Genomic DNA, 15,196 nt, shown 5'->3' with positions numbered 1-15,196 from the left:
GAGTTTTTGCCCATTGTCAAAGCTCATTGCAGCCATTGTCATTGTCTCTACTGCCCAGGCCTTGGGCAGGGAGTGGCCATTCCCTAGGTCTCTTGACACCCCTCCACCCTGGCAGAGCTAGGGCCAAATGTTCCCTGCCAGGGTGGAGTGGACTCCAGCCCATTCTGTCTCCCAAGGAGCTTCTCCTCTCCCCACTTGAGCTTTTCTCCCTTTTTTTTTTTTTTTTTTTTACGAAGTCTCACTCTGTCACCAGGCTGGAGTGCAGTGGCACAATCTCGGCTCACTGCAGCCTCTGCCTCCAGAGTTCAAGCAACAGTCCCCCCACCTCAGCCTCCCAAGTAACCTCCGAAGGGATTACAGGGGCAGGCCACCACTCCAGGCTAATTTCTGCAATTTTAGTAGAGATGGGGTTTCACCACATTGGCCAGGCTGGTCTCGAACTCCTGACCTCAGGTGATCGACTGCCTCGGCCTCCCAAAGTGCTGGGATTACAGGCGTGAGCCACCACACCCAGCCCTGACTTGAGCTTTGAGAAGCAAGCTAAGAGTCAACCCCTCCCTAGGAAGCGAAGCGCTACCTCTGCCCTGACTGGGCTGCTGCTGCCTCTCTCTGCTCCTCCTTGTGCGTGAAGATACTCAGTGCAGGGAAGAAAGACAGGGTCCTCAAACTCTGTCAGTGTATCTGAGTTGTCTTGGCTTGGGTTAGGCTCTGGGTCTTCCGGCAGCTAACCTGGAGCGTGGGTCCCCGGTGCCACACTTGCATGCACGCCGTCCTTGTGCTTCCGTTCCTTCCATTGTGACTGGACGAGTACTCACCTTCTGGTTTGTGCCTTCATGGGGGACTTTAGTGTCTCGTCAGTCCTTTCAGCCATACGGTCAGCACTCACTGGGGGCCCATGATGTGCCGGGCCTTTGCAAGTACCATGAAATCGCCTAGCACAGTCACCAGTGCGGAGTGGGGACTCTGCCACCCACTGGCTGTGGGACTTGGGTGTATGACAGATGGGGACTGGGGCGCAGAAAGACTGAGGGACTTGTATAGGTCAAACTGGACTGACCCCAAAGTTCTCCACCATTTTGTTAATTCTAAAATAAAGATGAGGCCGGGCACAGTGGTTCATGCCTGTAAACCCAGCATTTTGGGAAGTACCAGGTGGTTGGATTGCTTGAGGCCAGGAATTTGAGACCAGCCTGGACAACAGGGCAAAAGCCTGTCTCTACAAAAAAATACAAAGATTAGCCGGGCGTGGTGGCACCCGCCTGTAATCCCAGCTACTCGAGAGACTGAGACACGAGAATTGCTGGAACCCGGGAGGTGGAGGCTGCAGTGAGCCGAGTTCATGCAACTGCACTCCAGCTTGGGTGACAGAGTGAAACTCTATTTCAAAAATAAAATAAAAAATAAGGCCGGGCACGGTGGCTCACGCCTGCAATCCCAGCACTTTGGGAGGCTGAGGCGGGTGGATCACCTGAGGTCAGAAGCTTGGGACCAGCCTGGCCAACATGGCAAAACCCCACCTCTACTAAAAATGTAAGAGCCTGGCTTGGTGGCGCACACCTGTAACCCCAGCTACTCAGGAGGCTGAGGCAGGAGAATCACTTGAACCTGGGAGGCGGAGGTTGGAGTGAGCCAAGATCAGGCCACTGCACTCCACCCTGGGCAACAGAGACTCCATCTCAAAATAAAAATAAAAATAAAGATCAGGCTCCTGAGTGAAATCTCACATGTCCTTTGAAAATGTGCAAAAATACAGTACATGTACTGGGCAACATGTATCATTTTTAAGCCACACTTCTTCCTTGTTCTCAGGTTTGTTCTGGATCCTCCAGGTGGCTAAGTCAGAGGCTACTGGGTGGGTGTGGGGCTGCAGGCTTTGGATGAAACTGCAGACATAGCATGTGTTTCCAGGAGTCACTCCGAGTGGCACCTGCAGGTGAGTGCGTTAGCTGAGTGTAGTGTGCTGTTTATTTGAGCTGAAGGAAGGAGACTTCCTGGATCCTCTTTTTTTTTTTGAGACGGAGTCTCGCTGTGTCTCCCAGGCTGGAGTGCAGTGGCCGTGATCTCGGCTCACTGCAAGCTCCGCCTCCCGGGTTCACGCCATTCTCCCGCCTCAGCCTCCCAAGTAGCTGAGACTACAGGCGCCCGCCACCACGCCCGGCTAGTTTTTTGTATTTTTAGTAGAGACGGGGTTTCACCATGTTAGCCAGGATAGTCTCGATCTCCTGACCTCGTGATCCACCCGTCTCGGCCTCCCAAAGTGCTGGGATTACAGGCTTGAGCCACCGCGCCCGGCCAACTTCCTGGATCCTCTTTCTCAATTCAGAGAGAAGCCCACTGCCTCCCGCTTAAGGGCTCCAGGGACTCCAGGGACTCCAGGGTGGGTGGGGTAAGCAAGGCTCCCTGTATGAGTCCGTTTTCATGCTGGTGATAAAGACATACCCAAGACTGGGCAATTTACAAAAGAAAGAGGTTTATTGGACTCACAGCTCCACATGGCTGGGGAGGCCTCACAATCATAGTGGAAGGCAAGAAGGAGCAAGTCACATCTTACATGGATGGCACCAGGCAAAGGAGAAAGTTGTGCAGAGAAACTCCCGTTTTAAAAACCATGACATCTTGTGAGATCCATTCACCATCGTGAGAACAGCACGGGAAAGACTCCCCCGCACTATGATTCATTCATCTCCCACTAGGTTCCTCCCACAACACGTGGAAATTATGGGAGCTACAAGATGAGATACGGGTGGGGACACAGAGCCAAACCATATCACTCCCAACAGGTCCCCTGGCTCCTCCTTGCCCCGTTTCTTCCTTCTCCAAATTTCCCTTCTCCTTTACTGTGGATGTAGAAAAGCGCTTGTGAAATTTTCTGTGCTGTACATACACAAAGTGATATTTTCATTATCAATGGCAGGAAGGCTTTTTACGCAATCTCCCCCACCCCGGCTGCTATGGTTTGAATGTGTTCCCCCAAAATTCATGTGTTGGAAGCTTGTCCTCATTCTGATGGCATTAAGAGGTGAAACCTTTAAGAGGTGATTAGATCATGAGGGCTCTGCCCTCGTGAATGGATTAATGCTATTACGGAAGAGTGAGTGAGGCATTATCGCCCAGGGGTGGGCTCCTGATAAAAAGGATTAATTCGGCCGATTTCCTGTCTCTGTCTCTCCTGCCCTTGCTTTCACTTTCTGCCTTTTGCCACAGAGTGGCCCTCACCAGATGCTGGCACCATGTTCTTGAACTTCCCAGCCTCCAAAACAGTGAGCCGAATAGATTTCCATTCATTATAAATTACCCAGTCTGGGCATTCTGTTACAGCAGCAGGAAAAGAACTAAGAGGCCAGTGGCACTGTCTTTGCACACTGTGCGCTCAGCGTATGTGTCTACTCTATCGTTCAATATAACATTTATACATTTCCCTCCCGCCTCCCACCCTCCAGCTTCTGCTGGGTGTGCAGGAGCTCAGGCACCACGGTGGGCCTCTATGTGCCCCAGGATACTGTCTCCAGGTGGACAAAAGTGAGTCTAAGAGGAGTGGGACACTGAAGCAAGCACTTCCTCATCCCCCTGTGCCAGCGTGGCAGGTCTCCGTATGAAGGCTGGAGGCCTGGGGCGGCCTGTGAGGAGGAAGGGAGAGAAGTGGAGAGGTAAGGACAGACTGAGCTGGAAGGAGAATGAGGAGGGACTGCATACAGATGAGGTCTAGAGATAGCCTTTGCCCCCATCCCAGAAACCAAAGCCTACAACGCTCTGCCCTCAGTCTGCAAGGCTCCGCCCAGCCCCGCACTGGGTGCTTCTCAGCAGCCCTGAGCAGAGGGCAGGAGGCAGGCTGTAAGCCTAGGGACTGCACCAGGCTGACTTTCACCCGCTAGTCTCACTGCATCTTCACATCATCACCCAGAGGTGTTTCCATTTCACAGGTAAGGAGAGTGAGGCCCAGAGATCTCAGTGGGCTGCCCAAGGCCACCCGGTAAGGGACAGGGCTGGGGGTTGATCTGACTCTGAATTCCATGCCTTTTCACAGGACTGTGCCTCTGACACAGGCACCAGCAGGCACCGAGGCCTCACCCTGAGCGGATAGTGCTACACCCGTGGGGGCAAGGCAGCAGCCCTGCAGGGGGAGGTGCCTGGTTGCCACCCTCCCCATCTGTGGCTGCTTCCTCCCCCTCCACAGCGGGCAGGAGCAGTTTCATGGAGCTGGGAGTCCTGTGGGCTCCCCACTTCCCGGAGGCTCCTCAACTCTTCAATCTGGATGGATCTGGGGGCAGGTCAGAAAAAGCTGTCTCTTGGACCGGGTGCAGTGGCTCATGGCTGTAATCCCAGCACTTTGGGAGGCCAAGGTGGGCTGATCTCTTGAGATCGGGAGTTTAAGACCAGCCTGGCCAACATGGTAGAACCCCGTCTCTACTTATAAAAAAAAAAAAAAAAAAAAAAAAAAAAAAAAAAAATTAGCCGTGTGTGGTGGCGCACGCTTCTGCAGTCCCAGCTACTTGGGAGGCTAAGGCACGAGGATTGCTTGAACCCAGGAGGCAGAGGCTGCAGTGAGCCAAGATCATTCCACTGTACTCCAGCCTGGACAACAGAGTGAGACTCCATTAAAAAAAAAAAAAGCCGGGCGCGGTGGCTCAAGCCTGTAATCCCAGCACTTTGGGAGGCCGAGACGGGCGGATCACGAGGTCAGGAGATCGAGACCATCCTGGCTAACATGGTGAAACCCCGTCTCTATTAAGAAATACAAAAAACTAGCCGGGCGAGGTGGCGGGCGTCTGTAGTCCCAGCTACTCGGGAGGCTGAGGCCGGAGAATGGCGTGAACCCGGGAGGCGGAGCTTGCAGTGAGCTGAGATCCGGCCACTGCACTCCAGCCCGGGCGACAGAGCGAGACTCCGTCTCAAAAAAAAAAAAAAAAAAAAAAAAAAAAAAAAAAAAAAAAAAAAAAAAGAAAGAAGGAAGGAAGGAAGGAAGGAGGGAAGGAGGGAAGGAGGGAAGGAAGGGAAGGAAGGGAAGGAAGGGAAAGAAGGGAAGGAAGGAAGGAAAGGAAGGAAGGAAGGAAGGAGGGAAGGAGGGAGGGAGGGAAAGAAGGAAGGAAGGAAGGAAGGAAGGAAAGGAAGGGAAGGAAAGGAAGGGAAGGAAAGGAAGGAAAAGAAAGGAAGGAAAGGAAGGAAGGAGGGAAGGAGGGAGGGAGGGAAAGATGGAAGGAAGGAAGGAAAGGAAGGGAAAGAAAGGAAGGAAAGGAAAGGAAGGAAAGGAAGGAGGGAGGGAGGGAGGGAGGAAGGGAAGGAAAGGAAGGAAACGAAGGAAGGAAGGAAGGAGGGAGGGAGGGAAGGAAGGAAGGAAGGAAGGAAGGAAGGAAGGAAGGAAGGAAGGAAGGAAGGAAGGAAAGAAGGAAAGAAGAAAAGGAGAAAGGGAGGGAGGGAAGGAAGGGCTTCCTAGAATGCACCAGGCCAAGACTAAGACCCAGACCCCGCCTCAGCCATCCCAATCTCCCTGTAGTTGCTGGGGATCCAGAGCCTGTCCTGCTCTCTCCTGGCCTGGGGTGCCCTTTCTGCCTTCTCAGTGGCTGGGTCGCCCCCTTCCCTGTCTTTTTCCTGGCTTGCCCTCTGGCAAGGGAGTGGGTCCTGAGCTGTGTGCAGGGGGCATGCGTGACACAGCATGGGGTGGAATAGAATCCTAGGAAGGCTGAGCCCAGGCCCTGCCCTTCATCCCCTGGCCCTTTCCCAGAGGAGACACAACTAACTCAAAGAGAACGTATGGGCTCCAGACCAAAGGTCCTTGGTTCATTGCATGCAGCTCCCACGGCTGCAGCGGCTTTTATGAGAAAGCAGCAAATCATAAGAAAACTATCTGCTTGGGAGGACTTAATTGGGACAGAAACTGAAGATGGATGCCAGATGTGCAACGGCATCCAAACCAGAGTCCCAAATTCCCACAAAGATCCTCAGTCAACTCTCCTGTTCCTTTGACCAGGTAATAAGAGTCCTAACAGCAGTAGCAGTGGCTCCATTTCTAAAGCACGCACGGTATGCTATGCACTGCTTTTATTTCTAGTTCCTTTCATTACCTAGAGAGGCATTGCTCTGCACATTTTACAGATAAGGAAACTGAGGTTACTGAGGTTAGGTAACTCAACCAAGGTCACGTATTTAGAAAGTGGTGGAACTTTTCAAAATACTAAGTTGGGGAAATGCTCATCATTTGTAGAAAAATTTTCAATAAGGCATAAGAACACAGGCTTCCAGTTAACCCTCAGTTACCCAGAAAAGTAAATTCCCCAGAACATCCTGCACATCGTGTATGCCTGTGTACGTGCATGCAGTTGAATATTCTGATTAGCAGAGCTCATGATAAACAGGCCAGACGACAGGGAAAAAAAAAAATGTACAGAAACCAGCAACCATGTTCTCCGAATTCATCGCATGCTTGGAGATCCCCAGGTAAAAAGTTAGCAAAACATACCTTGTTCAAAGCAACTGGCCAGGGATGGGGTGTGAAGCAGCCACCACTGCTAGGGGCACAGCATCCACTGGCGTTCCCTCCTCACTCCTAAAGCCCAAGGGCAGCAGATCCAGGGTTGCTGGGCCACCTCCCTCTCCTGGCTGCAGTGCGGGAAGAAACGCAGGATGCCGCCAGGCACCAGATCCTGCCCCGCCCCTGATCCACAGTGTGGCCTTGAGCACACCACTTTCCCTCTCTGGGCCTTGATTTTGCCATCTGTCAAATCAGGACACAGTGAACTGTAAAGGGTCCGGAGGGAAATTTCATGGATTGGTTGATGATCCCAGGCTGCCGCCCCTTAGAAGCGCTCCTCCCTCCAGAGGGCTCTTGGATCTGGGGATCCCAGGTGGGAGCCTTCCTGGGAAGCGGAAGTGATCCCTGAGACCTCTGCAGCTTCTCTCCTACCTCTGAAAGACTGAGCAGGCAGCCTGGTGTCTCGGACACGCCTCATTTCCCTACTTCCCTTCAACAGGGTTAGAGTTCCTACCAAAGCTTCACTGCTATGCAAGAAGGCAGGATGCTCTCCCACACAGAGGTGCGCCCAGACAGTCCACGGGACACGTGCCCATAAGCCCGAGTGTGCTCAAGCCCCCCCCACACCACCGGCACAGCACTCTGGCACTCTAAGCAGAAGCTCAGGGACCTTCTGGGCCAGACCTAGGGCAGCCCTTGCCACTCCTCAGTGACAGACCTGTGTCTGGGTACCAGGGCAGTGAGGACTCCCAGAATGTACACAATATGGCAGGACCCGCTCTGCTTCTTGTCCTTCCTCCAAGTTCCCACTCAGCATCGTAAAATGGAGATGCAGCCAGGCTCAGTGGCTCACACCTGTAATCCCAGCTCTTTGGGAGACAAAAGTGGGTGGATCACTTGAGCCCAGGAGTTCAAGACCAGTCTGGGTAACATAGCGAGATCCTACCTCCATAAAAATTTTTAAAAGACGGCCGGGCGTGGTGGCTCAAGCCTCTAATCCCAGCACTTTGGGAGGCTGAGGCGGGTGGATCACGAGGTCAGGAGATCGAGACCATCCTGGCTAACACGGTGAAACCCCGTCTCTACTAAAAAAATACAAAAAACTAGCCGGGCGAGGTGGCGGGCGCCTGTAGTCCCAGCTACTCGGGAGGCTGAGGCAGGAGAATGGCGTAAACCCGGGAGGCGGAGCTTGCAGTGAGCTGAGATCCGGCCACTGCACTCCAGCCCGGGTGACAGAGCAAGACTCCGTCTCAAAAAAAAAAAAATTTTTTTTTAAAGACAAGACAGGCATGGTGGTGCATGTCTATGGTCGTGGCTGCCTGGGAGGTTGAGGTGTGAGAATCACTTGAGCCCAGGAGTCCAAGGCTGTAGTAAGCTGACACTGCACCACTGCACTCCAGTCTGACCCTGTCTCAAAAAAAAAAAAAAAGAAGAGAGAGATGCTCCCAGCTTTCTTCCGGAAGCGAGGTGTTCCCTCCATCTCTTGGGATTAACAGTCAACACAGCTCCCTCTAAGCCATTTATTATGATATTGACGTACTTCAGTATCAGTACTAGGGACCGCTCCAAGTCCCAGCGTGACTGGGACCGCCCTGGTGCCTTCCTCTTCTTCAGACTCCTCAGCAATGTCACAACTGTGTGGGGGGTGACACTAGGTCCTCTGGTAGGTCAGGAGCTGTACTGACCCAGTCCTGCCGGGCCACCCTGTAGCATCACACTGTGGCAGGGAGCCAGGGATTGCAAGCACCTGAGTCCTCACACGCTCAGCTGACCGCGCGGGTCCCTGACCTCGGCTGTGTTCAGTGCCTGTCCTTGTGCGTGGCAAGCAGCAGCCAGGCCTTGTGTGCAGCACTGTGCCACAGCCGTCTCGCCGTCTGCAGGACTGTTGCTGGTGACAGCAGCTCTGTGCCTGGCCCTTCCTGGGAGCTCAGGAGGGTCCTGCTTACAGGGCGAATTTTGTGCTGAGACAGTGCGCTAGGCTGAGAGGCCAGGTGTTCTGGGTGGCCCAGGAAAACCAGCCGTCAGCATCTCCTGCCCACACCTGTCCTGAGGTCAGAAGGAACTTGAGTCCAGCAGGCTCCCAGAGCCAGAGAGCTTCTGCACCTGCAAAGCCCAAGTCCCTGCTTCAGACTGAAGGGAGGGGGAACCTGAAGAGAATATGCATACGGCCATCTCAGACTGCACACATGGGTTGCTGGGGGAGCGGAGGGTTGCCCCTGGGCCCACCCCACCCACGCCACCCACGCCACCCTGGCAGTTCAGCCTGAAACAAATGATTAGCCTCTCTGTATAGATTAATGTTTCTCTCCCGGGCATGTCAGTTCAATAAAACCCCGTTCATTTGGGCCTCACTGTGACCTCTAGGACGCTGGCCAAAGGGCAAGCATCACCAGGCCAAGGGGCCTGGGAGTGAAATCGTGGGTAGGGATAGGTGACAGGGGTGTTGAATCGGCCCGAGTGGTTCTTTTCCAGTTAATTTCGAGTTGGTCTCCAGAATGCAAGCTTGTCCAGTGCGTGGTCCACGGGGGCCTGTGACCCGGGAAGGTTTTGAATGAGGCCCAAATTCATAAAGCTTCCTTAAAACGCTGAGGTATGTTCGCAACTTTTTCTTTTAGCTCACCGGCTGCGTAGTGTTCGTGTATTTTATGTATGGTGCAAGACAATTCTTCAACTTCAAAAGACGGGACGCCCTGCAGTGGGACGCCAGGTTCCTCTAAGAGTGGGTGTAGGCCCCCAAAAGTGTCCACATGATACTTCCAGAAAAACGTCACTCACGGAGGTGTGCAGGGAGGTGCGTGCTGCTGGAAAAGAGCCTTCAGGGGTCTGCCCAACGTCCGGAGGGCCCGGGAGAGCAGAGCCCACGGGCACAGGCAGGGAAGGCCTCGGGAGGGTCACCGTCCGACAGTCCGGCCTGCGGGGCTGCAGCACGGCCGGCTCTCAGCGGCTCTTCCTGCACCTTTCGGTGGCGGGGCTGTGTGGGGCCCGGGGCTTTCGGCGGGGCCCGAGGGGCCGGCGAGGCTGCGGCCCTGGAGCCCCCTGCCTGGCAGCCATTTGGGCCCCAGGGAAATATCGACGCTTTGGCTAACCGAATTATTCTTTCGGTTTGAGCCAGCTCCCCTTTTTGAGTCAGATCCGGCGGCAGGGCCAGAAAAGCGCTTTCTGAAACCCCAGCAAGGTCCCGGGTGGGGGTGGGGTGGGGTGGGGGGCGCGGCCGAGCCGCTGGGGGCCCCCCCCCCCCACCCCCGGCCCTCCCCCCGCCCCCCCGGCTCTCCCCCCCCACCCCCGGCTCTCCCCCCCGCCCCACCCCCGGCTCTCCCCCCTGCCCCACCCCCCGCCCCCCGGCCCCCCCCCGTGCCCCCCCCCCCGCCGCAACCCCGGAGCCGGTGCCCAAAAGGGGCCAGGCAGCCTGCAGAGGTCGCTCAGGGCTGGGGCAGGGGCTTGGTCGAACACGCTAGTGCTTAGGGCACCAAAATAGAAAAAGAAGAATGCTTGGAAAGAATTTGATGTTTCCCAAGGAGCATCGAAAATCGCCATTACGGGAAAAGTCAAACTCTTGAGGGACTTCCTTACACTAATGTAACTGTCCTGGGTTGTTTTTATTTCTAATTATGCTGGGGGGATGGGCGTCATGATCTTTTTCAAGGCTTAATGCCCCCTCCACAGTCCCTGGGGGACCTCGGGCCTTGGTGCCTCTCCAGGACATCCTGATGCCTCTGAGGTCCCATTTGAACTCCCTGGGGTCCCGGGCTGCCCAGCTGTTATTTTGCAGAATTTCTCTCCCACAGTGTTACCAGTAGTTCTGCTTATGGCTCCTGCCACTGAGTCACAAGGGGAGGAGGGGATTTCTGAGCTGTTTCAACACTTACCCAGAATATTAGAGGTTTCACGCAGCCCTTGTTTATTTGAAAAAAAGTAAAGAAAGCCCCAAAGCCAACAAAATATGACACACGCGTACAGGAGGGAAGGCAGGGGGTTGGGGGCCTTGCGGAACCAAAAGGTCTCTCTGCTGAGCTGGGGCTGGAGCTGGAAGTCCGGTTTCCTGTCCCCACTCCCCCAGCCTGGGCCCACCCCATGCCTTCTGTTTCACCCAGGGCTGTGGAAACCAGCTAATGTTTATGGAGTACTTCCTCTCGCCAGTGGGCACAGTTCTAAGCCCTTTATAAGAAATAGCTCATCCAATGCCCGTAATTGCACCCGGAGGCGTGAGGGCTGTTATTGTGCCTGCCAGCCGGTTTCATAGATAGGAGACAGCACGGAGAGCTCAACTGCACTGGGCTACTTGGTTTTCCTGTGGAGAAAAATTTGCCCATCGCTTTGGCACAGAATCTGTGCCAAGGCAGATTCTCCTCAGCCAAGGCAGGCCTCAGAGTCCAGCCACAGGATGCCCAGAACCTCCCTCCAGCTGAGACAAGCTGGCCAGGGGCTTGGGGCCTCCGAGCTCCTTGGGGAGCTAAGGGGGTGCTGTCCTGGAGTCCAAGACCTGGGCTGTACTCACTACCCCTGGCCAGGATTCAGTAGCAACAGGGATACCCAGGAAAGGGGCTGTGGCCTGAGCAGTCAGCCTGCAGCCATAGGGAGGGTGTGACTCCAGCGAGAGGGGTGCATGTGAGGTCAAGGCTCCAGCATCTAGAATGTGCTGCCCTTGACAATGAGGAAGCGCTAATCCCTGGAGAAGGCAGGGCAGATGATGCCTGGTGATGGAGGGAGATGTGGGATGGGGGTGGAGGTGGGTGCCTGGCCTCTTCCTTCTCCCCATCCTCCATGCCCTTCATTCTCCTGTGGATCTTCATTTAGCACCTACTGTGCACCTGCCCTCAGTGGCCTCTCACTTCCTCCCCTTCCTTCCCAATTCCTTTACCAACTCTGAGATCTTCTGAAGCGACTGTGAGACCTTGGCTAAGTCCCTTCCCACTTAGACCCTCAGTTTCCTCTTCTGGAGGAGCAGCGGCCGGGGCTCTGCGGCCCTGTCAGCAGCGTGGTGTGGGCAGATAGTAAAGAGCACTTCTAGCTGGAGACGAGAGGCTTGGGGGCTGCTGGCCAGTCACACAGTGGCATGAGGCTGACCACAGGAGCACGACGTGGCACATGCCACGGCAGAGGTGTGTGCTGAGAGCCCTGGGTATCTGCCTCAGGTGGGCCCTTGAAGGATGAGCAGAAGCTCACTAGGTAGATATGGTGGGAACTGGCAAGCTCAGGAAGGCTCCTCCAGGCCCAGAGGGTACAGCTCATGCACACACGCAGCCCCAGGAAGAGCACGGGGCACTGGGGCAAAGCCCTCCCAGTGTGGCTAGATTGCCATATTTGCCAGAGAGGGGGGATGCCAAACTAGCTACCTCCATGTCCAGAGCTGTCTTTACCCAGGCCCAAGGCCCAGGGAAGCCCCCTTCACACAGCCCTCTGCCTTCAGCCATGGCCACTACCCCTCAGGCAGGTCTGGAAGAGCCTGCTGAGGCCAAGACAGAGAGAGAGAAGGCAGTTTTAACAGAGCAAAGTCCGTCAGGCTGGCCCCATGGCTGAAGACACCATTGCACAGGTGGGCAGCTGGGGTGAGGGAGGGGGGCTGAACAACCCTTCCGGGAGTCCAAGGCAGGCCAGGGTACCCCAGATGTGGGGAAGAACGCCTCAGGGGCTTCTGGGCTGGCTCTCTGGTGAGTTAGTGTATAGATATGTTTGTGCAATCCTATGTGTGAGCTGTGGGCTCCTGGCATGCCAGACCCATGCACAGATGCACAGGCATGTGTGCACAGGTTTGCACACTCGCACCTGGGCCTGCAGCAGCAGAAAGGATGCACAGCAGATGCGCGGAGAATGAGAGCTCTTGGGGTGTAGACAGGACCATTTAGACCTGGGTTCACCTTGGATTCTCCCTGCCAGGTACTGTTTCTAACAAAGGTAGTTGGGATGTCAGGCAGGGAGGGCAGTCCTGCCTGTGGCAGGTGCTGGGTGGATGACACCATGATGATGAAAGCAGGGGCCTGGGCTTCAGGTCGGGGCTGCAGTGTGGGGGAGCCTCAGCGAGAGTATGAAACCTCAGAGAGATCTGAGTTCTTGGAGCCAGTGGACCCCCGACCATTGCAAGGCTGAAAGTTTTAGTTTTCATATTCGCAAAGTCCCATGAGTTCATCTGGGGAGGAGGAATTAGGGCAGTATCTCCCCGAAAAGCCTGGGCTTCCAGTATCGAAGGGGTTAATGGGGCCCACTCAGATTGGAGATGAGTCACTGACTTCCCCCACAATTCCTCCCTTCACGCCCGCATCCTGGCCAGAGCCTAGGACCCCACCAGGAACCCGGGGCGCGGGGCCGGGGGGTGCTTCGCAGCTGCTACCCAAAGACCTCGAAAACCTGATCGGGAGTGGGGTCTCAGGGCCCAGCCCCAGGTCATCAGGGCAGGGCCTGAGGAGCACAGAATCCACCCCGCAGAAGTGCTGATGCCGCTGGTGAAGGAGGCTGTTCTCGCAGCCGCCACAACAGAATGACCAGTTGTTGAAGGGCTTATGTTATTTCTCACCCTCACAGTAATCTTGCAAGCTAGGTATTGCTAACGCCATTTCACACGGGAAAACTGAGGGTTGGAGACAGTGAATAACCCATCCCAGGTCATACCACCTGCAAGGGAGGGTACCCGGATTGCACACCAGTCCGCCTGGCTCCAGAGCCCGGGGAGGCTTCTGTCTCTGGACTGGTTGAGAAGCTCCCAGGGAGGCATGGACCTCTCCTAGCCTGTTGCTGCAGGAGTCAGCGTGTCGGGGGAGCCTGCCTCAAGTGTTTAGGGTCTGCCACCATAAACCTGAGTGATTCCACACTGCCTAGGCATGGCTGGGAGGCCGTTAGGAAGTCTCCGGGCCTCTTTAGGGCTACTGAGGGTGAGATGACGTCTGTGTCCTGCTCACAGCTGAGACCCAATTCATGTTGTGGGTCCTGGCTCAGAGGGCAGGTGTTATAACGAGACTGAGGGCAGCTTTTTTTTTTTTTTTTTAAGCTGGGGTCTGGCTCTGTCGCCCAGGCTAGGGTGCCCTGGTGCAATCAAAGCTCACTGCAGCCTTGAAGTCCTGGCTCAAGAGATCCCCTCCCACCTCAGCTCCTGAGTCACTGGGACCACAGGACCACGCCGCTGCCCCCAACAAGGGTCAGCTTCGTGATCAGCAGCTCTCCCCAGGTCATCACAATCCTGTCCCCAGGATGCGGAAAGTGTCGCTGGCAGTTACCACTGTCCCGTAAGTCTGGCGGATTCCCAGCCCCGCGTTCTTCAAATACAGGGCAACTAAAGGGAAAAGGGGGAAATAGAAATTAAGGCATCACCCCTCACGACTTGGCAGTTAGTCTAGCGGAAAATCGGCACCTCTCCAGAGGTTTGGGGACCCCTCTTTCCCCTCCCTACGTCCCCAGGCCGATCCCCAGCCCTTTACTCCAACGGTAGACCTGAAGTTGTCGAGATATCAACTCGACATCTTAGGAGGGAGGGGAGAAACACTGAAAGAAAAAACAAAACAAAACCAGCTGCCCCCAGGAGGGACAATGATTCTCTGAAGATCAGGCGGTCCCGAACTTCCCCCAGCACCCTGAACAACGAGGTAAACTGCGGTGTGGCGGGCCGCTCCCTCTACTCCCGCTAGCTGGATGTCAGCGCCCACCGCAAGCCCAGGGCTCAGCTGGCAGGGCCCCGCATGCAGCCCCCACCCGGGGCAGGGCTGAGTGGCAGAGCGTACCAGCCGCGCCCCCTTCCTGGCCGCGCTCCTGCCCGGGCCCCTGGAGCCTGCCTCTCCCCCTCTGATGTAAGCTGATATTTTAATTCTCTTACAAGGAATGGTGTTTAGAGAAATGACTTAACCGGATTACTCATCGTCTCTAATGACTTGGCCGGACTCCGGCGCTATTCCTAGACGTGACGCTTGAGGCTTTGATTCTTTCTCTCTTTTCTTTTGCTCCTTTTTTTTTTTTTTTAAATACCAAGAAATTACAGCCCTGCCTACACAGAGGCCCAGCCCCTACACGCCCCCCTTGCACGGCATCCTGGGAGATGGAGTTCTTTCCTGGCCCCAGTCACGCCCCCATCGCCTAGGGACCCCCAGCCCCAGCCCAACTCCTTGCCCCTCTCCCGCCTCATCTTGGTGGGAGATGGGCAGGGTCTGGCTGGGCAGAGGTCATTTAACCTCTACATGCCTTGCTTTACTCTTCTGTCACATGGAAGGGTCACCTGACATACAACAGAGAGTGGAAGGGTCAGTTGAGACCTTATTTTAAGTAAAAGTGTCACACAGACCCAATGGTTTTAAGAGATTCCTTGTCCAGTGCATTTTGTGCTGAGCTCCAGTCAAGACTCCCACAGAGCTTTAGTTACCCTGACCCTGGGACTTACCAGTGCCTGGCCCTCACCCAGCCCACACTTACTCCTTCCTATCTGTGGAGGAGTCTGCGGGCTTGTCCAGCACTTACTCTCTGGTTCTCTGTTGTAATAAAGGGATAGATACAGATAGAGTGCCCACTTCAGAGGGCTAGAGCGACATTGAATGAAATACTCCATGCAAGATGGTGCAGTGTGTGTTAGGGTCAGCCCTGGTCCAAGGCTTTTTCACCCCTTTCAGCACAAGACCTTGGCTGAGTAGCTGGAGCAGGGACTGATTCTTAGCAGCCTGTGAAGTTGGCAAGGGCCACATCTTCTGCTCCACAAGGATATCGACTTCGTTCTGGCCGTGGCTACATCCCATGTCTAGCTCAGTGCTGGCACGTAGT

At 55.1% G+C, this 15,196-nt stretch overlaps 1 long non-coding RNA gene across 1 annotated transcript; it reads right to left on the bottom strand.

The window, feature by feature from the left end:
* Positions 1 to 10,043: 10,043 nt before the first annotated feature.
* Positions 10,044 to 14,374, bottom strand: LOC112636901. Its single transcript, XR_003122347.1, has 3 exons — positions 14,295 to 14,374; positions 11,800 to 11,909; positions 10,044 to 10,284 (listed from the first exon to the last, which is right to left on the bottom strand). It is a non-coding gene; the product is annotated as an uncharacterized LOC112636901 (long non-coding RNA).
* Between the last annotated feature and the right edge of the window lie 822 nt (positions 14,375 to 15,196).

Source organism: Theropithecus gelada, chromosome 13 (genome assembly GCF_003255815.1).
Source record: "Theropithecus gelada isolate Dixy chromosome 13, Tgel_1.0, whole genome shotgun sequence".
NCBI classification, from domain to species: domain Eukaryota; kingdom Metazoa; phylum Chordata; class Mammalia; order Primates; family Cercopithecidae; genus Theropithecus; species Theropithecus gelada.
This window is presented reverse-complemented; position numbering and strand designations above follow the sequence as displayed.